Genomic DNA, 6,000 nt, shown 5'->3' on the forward strand with positions numbered 1-6,000 from the left:
CCATAATTCCAATGGGTGGCAGAGACTGTGGGAACTGTGAGATAGCTACCCCTAGTGCACTGCTCCGTGAGTCGATGCTAGCCACCGTAGTGAGGACGCACTCCGCCGACTGAATGCGCTTAGTGGGAACATGCACAATCAACTGTATAAAATCAATTTCTAAAAATCAACTTCAATAAAATCGACCTAATTTCATAGCGTAGACATACCCTTAGGCACATCAACCAAGCAGAGGGTTGGAGGGCAAGCACGCCAATCACTAGGCCTCCTGGCCCTCCAAGCCCCCTGTTACAGGCCTATTTTTTTTAATCAAATCCAGAATCAAAGAATCTCTCATTTTCAGAATGCAAACAGACACATTTTAACAGCTCAGATTGGAGAACTTCCCAAGAGATTATCCAAGGTTAGATAGCAAAGAGATTTTTAAAACTTACAAATTGATACATCTCATGGCCTTGTAGTGTAGCAGGAGCATTGAAAACTCCTGAGAGATGTCTCTAACTTTCCAGCTTCCTCTGGCCCTAGAGGTAACATGGGACATTGATGGGCTACTGTGATGGGGTATAAAACCCCCGCAGAAGCATGGAAGGGGTTAAGGATCTACTTTGGGCTGGAGCGGCCCTGTAGGTCTGGAGGAGTTTGAAAGAGGGAAGTCTGCTCACATGGGGGCAGCCCTGCACAGGGGGCAGGCTGGTGAGCTCCCCTAGCCCTGGAGAAAGGACTGTCTGTCTGCACAGCCCCTCCTATAGTGGAAGGAGAGTGCACAACATAAGAACGGCCATACTGGGTCAAACCTTTCTGATCTGTTCAAACATTGGGCAGCTGCAGCAGGAGACCTTAATGCACCATTGTCTGACAACCATCTCTGCTAGGGGGGTGCAACTTTTTAGCAGAGATGGGCTCAAGCCATGAACATAAGAACGACCATACGGGGTCAGACCAAAGGTCCATCTAGCCCTGCATCCTGTCTTCTGGCAGGCCAAATCCACGTGCCCCAGAGGGAAGGAACAGAACAGGGAATCATCAAGTGATCCATCCCCTGTCGCCCATTCCCAGCTTCTGACAAACAATGGATAGGGACACATCCCTGCCCAGCCTGGCTAGTAGCAATTGATGGACCTGCCCTCCATGAATCTAGTCTTTTTTGAACCCTGTTACATGAACCCAGTCAATATGGGCATAGCTGAAATCCCCCATTATTACTGAGTTTTTTATTTTAACAGCCTCTCTAATCTCCCTGAGCATTTCAGTCACTCACCATCCTGGTCACGTGGTCGGTAATATATCGCTACTGCTCTAAGTTAGAGGGGAAAAGAACTGAGCCTCTCACTGGAGCCAGTGAACTCTGATGCTTGCAGGCCCCCCTGGAATCAGAGAGGCCCAGAGCCTGGTGGGAGCAGCCTACAGGCTTTGCTTTAACTTTCTTCTGTTTAACACTTGTTCCAGGGACACAGAAAGGGGATGAGATAGTCGAGAGGTCCTGTAAGGTGAGCACCGGCCCACTGTCAAGATGCTTCATGGCCCTACTGATCGGGGTGTGCGGAGTAATTGGACTCTCATGTGTGCACTCTCCACGGAGCCTAACGGGCGCCCTAACACAGGCAGATTTGTGACAGCTGCACACACACACGCACACACAGACACTCCGATGTCCTGGGAGGCACCACACTGAAAATCAGCCTAATGGAGGCAGTGAATCTCTGGATGTTGCTAAAGACCTAGAATTAATGTGGGACTTTAACTACCTAGACATCTATTGGAAAAGTCATACAGCAAAACACAAAATTCCAATAAGTACTTGGAATGTATCAGAGACAATTTTTTGTTTCAGCAAGTGAAGGAAATAACCAGGGAGTCATCATAGACTTGATTCTGACTAACAGGGAGGAACTGGCTGTGAATGTGAAGGTGGAAGGCAATCTGGGTGAAAGTTTTAACATGAAACTATACATTTCATGATTTTGAGGAAAGAAAGAAGTGAGTAGGTGGATATGGACAATGGACTTAAACAAAGCAGACTTTAACAAACTCAGAGAACCAGGAAGTAAAGTCCCATGGGAAGAAAATCTAAGAGATAAAGGAGAGCTGGCAGTTTTTCAAGTAGACAATACGAAAGACGCAACTGCAAACTATCCTAATGCAAAAGAAAGATTGGAAGAATGGTAAGAGGCCAATACGGCTCCATTAGGAGCTCTTTAATGACCTGAAAAGCCAAAGGGAATCCTACAGAAAATGAAAATGTGGAGTAATTTCTAAGGAGTACAAAAGAATAGCACAAGTGTATAGGGACAAAATCAGAAAGGCTAAGGCAAAGTTAGCTACACCTAGCAAGGGTCATCAAAGGCAATAAGAGGAGGTTCTTGAAATACATTAGGAACAAGAGAAAGACAAAGAAAAGTGCAGGTCCTCTCCTTAGAGGGGAAGGAGAGATAATAGTGGATGACATCAAGAAGGCTGAGGTGTTTAATGCTTATTTTACTTCAGCCTTCACTCGTTACTGGTCACCAGATACTCAACACAGGCCTTGCTCACAGAACCTGTCAAGAATAGGGCTGATATTGCAGAACCACACATTCCTGAGAGGCGCTAGGCAGGGAGCACTCATATAAAAACATTCCAGAAGGCTGGTGCCAGAACACCCCGACACCAGCACATTCCCCAAAGATAACAGGAACACCCTGACCCATCCTAAAGATAAGGTCAGGATGACAGCATGATGGCTAGAGATGTTTTGATTGAACCAACAGGTACAAGGTAATGGGTGGCACCTAGATATGTCAGAGGGGTAGTACGTAACTTGTTCGTATTAGTGTATAAAGATTTATCTCAGAGGGAATGTCTTTGTGTGGCCTAGTGGGGAACGGAAAGTCCTGCTGTTCACTGAGCTGGTTCATTGTAACAGGCATATATGTGTTAGTGGTCCTGTAGAGTCTGCAGGATCCTAGAACTGAGCCTCGTTGACAATAAACCTGGCCAGGTGCCTTTGCTAAAAACTGAGTCTGGATTTATCGCGCAGTTTAACTGAGGTCTGCTGTCTCCGCTATCTGTGCAGGGCTGGGACAGCACCCTGAATGAACACACACACAGCCAAACATCTGACCCCACACGTCAGCAAGCATTTGCAGCGATGCTAACACAGAATTGTCCAAAGAGCAGGGTATATTAATTAACTGGAACACAGCACAGGAAGTCCTTAGGTTAAATAGAGGAATGAAGGTTAAAGTATAGTCCATTCTGGCTAGCCCAGCACCCAGCCAAGCTGAAGTGAACTCCATTGTTCAGGTTCTGTCCGTCTGACCTCCTTGGTCCAAATTCCAGGTCAGAGCCCCTACTCCCCCGACTGCGTCCAGCAGCCAACACTTTCTCTCTCCCTCCGCACTGTCCAGTCCTTTGATCCCAAACTGGAGAATGCAGCTCAGCCCCTGCAGATAAATCTCTCTCTCTCTGAGTCCTTGGTTGCTAGGTATCAGTGTCCCAGCAATTGGATTTGCCATTGTCTTCTTAGATGCTCCCTGGATACAGGGCCTAAGACCCAGACAACTAGGTGCCATTGACACCTGTGTCTTACCCTGTCCTAAGTGCAAACAGCCCCCTTCCACTCACTGGGTGCCAATTTAACACATAAGATTCACAAATATATTTTCAAATATTCCCCTTTGTCACACAGTGTCAATTTGTTTGTCCGTGAACCTGCAGTGAGCCAGCGCTGTGGGGTGATGTTTTCAGGAAAGACCTCTGATGCTACCTTTCAAGGGATGTCAACACAGTGTTATTGAAGATGCAGGGCCAGATTTTTAAAGGTATTTAGGTGCTTAAAGATGCAGGTTGGTGCCTATGGGACTTTTCAAAAGCTCCTGGGGACTTAGGCGCTGGATCTCCAGGGGGCCAGTTTGAAATTGGGGAGACCAAGATGGGAAAGGTGGGATGGAAGGAGAGTTTGAAATTGGGAAGACCAAGGCAGGCTTTTACCGAGAGGAGGGAGGAGCCAGAAGACAATGAGAAGTTAAGAAGGAACATGTGGGAGGGATGAATACAGGGGGAGGGAAGTAAGGTGGAGTGGATGCGATCAGTGGGACAGGTGGAGGTATCAGAGAAGGAAAGGCAGCAGGAGCGACACCAGGGTTTTTGGCGCCCTAGGCGCAGGGCCGGCTCTAGCCATTTCACTGCCCCAAGCACAGCGGCACGCCGTGGGGGGCGCTCTGCCACTCGCCGGTCCTGCGGCTCTGGTGGACCTGCCACAGGCGTCCCTGCAGATGCTTCACGGGAGCCGCGGAACCAGCAGACCCTCCGCAGGCACGCCTGCGGGAGGTACACCGGAGCAGCCTGGTGCCCTCCCAAATCCTGGCGCCCTAGGTCGCCTAAATGGAAGCACCAGCCCTGAAAGGCAGGCGACCTCAAGGTTGGTGATGGGAGAAAGTGTTTGGAGGAGGGGAAAACAAGGGAAGTGATGGGAAGATGGGGAGAGTTTGGTGGAGTTTGACAGTTTCCTCTTTTGAAGAAGTCAGCAAGAGCTTGTGCAGAGAAAGGGCAGGTCAGGAGGGTTTAAAGCTGCAGGTGAGGGGAGAGAACAGACTGCCAGAAAAGTCAAGGAGGTAAGGGGATTCCTTCAGGAGATGTAGAAGCAGTAGGAGCAGATCTGCAGTGAAGCATGGCAGCGTGTTAGTGGCATAGATTGTACTGTACGTGTGACCCTGAGAACCCCTCAGTCCTAGCCGATGAAGAATTTACTGTTTTATAACAGCAATCTGTCCCTCTCTGCTTATTTCTTCCTTGCCCCATTATTATTCATTTGTATTACTGTAGCACCTCAGCTTTGACTATGCTCCCAACCTCACATGCCTGCTTATCATCCTCCCACAACTGTCACCATGTGTAGTCCAACCCTGCGAGCTTCACCACAACGCCCCTGCCCTCGGCAAGGCCCACTTCTGCCATGCTGCCTGTAGTGATTCTAACCAGGTGTGCATAACCTGTACTCAAATTACCCTCCATTCCGTGACCTGGTTATTTGGCCATAGATTGTGAGTTCACCAGAGTGGAACCGTCCTTAAGTGTTTGGAAAGCACCCAGCACATAATGGAACCTGCTACAAAGAACAATCTTCATCCCACCTCACTTTCCCTCCCATCATTAATTACTCTCACTTGTCTATAAGCCCCTAAGCTCTTTTCGCCAGAAAAGACTCTGGGGCTGGAGTCATTCTGCATTTCCTGGTTCCCCAACGTCAAAGTGTGGCGACTGACACCCTCCCTATAGGAGAGGCATGAGAAGAACAGGGTGCTGTTGAGTGCTTGTAACCTTAACTCCACTTTAACAGCTGGGAGGTTTAATGCTGCCATTTCCTGGCCGTTGGGTGTCAGATCAAAGATCTCTCTGTTACATTTAACATGTCACATTAACTTGCTCTTTTGAAGCTATAACACTTGAATTGTTTTGCCAGTTAGCTCCAATCCAAGATTAAGAATCACAGGGCTAGATCCTCAGCTGGTGTAAATCATCATGGCATCACTGGCTTCAGTGGAGCTACACAGGCTTAACCTGCTGAGTTATTTGGCCCATAGTTTGTGATCCGTTGTGTCTCAGGATTGTCATGACTTGTTGCTGCAGTAGCTGAGAACCACCACTAGGTGGGTCTGTTCAATCACAAATTTAGGGCCAAATTCTTCTCAGTTACAGTTTCAGTGGGGTAGCAGCACTAGTGGAACTGGAGAATTTGGCCATGTGTCTGTAATTAAAGGTGTGTGACATGTGGTGCTCTTGTAGATGATGTAGACTGAAATCCTTTTCCTGCAAGAGACAATATGGGCAGTGACAGCGCAAGCTTCTCCTTCACACTGTCCTGCCAAGTGCACTGCACCCGTGATTTAACAGGACACTTCCTAAGCTGACTCCCAGGGCATGTTCTCTCATAGCTTCTTTCCTGATCATAAGGGAACCAACATGCAATTTATTATGGCAGTTTTCTGATGCAGACATACAGAGCCAGACTTTGAAAGATAT

Source organism: Gopherus flavomarginatus, chromosome 25 (assembly GCF_025201925.1).
Source record: "Gopherus flavomarginatus isolate rGopFla2 chromosome 25, rGopFla2.mat.asm, whole genome shotgun sequence".
Lineage (NCBI taxonomy): Eukaryota > Metazoa > Chordata > Testudines > Testudinidae > Gopherus > Gopherus flavomarginatus.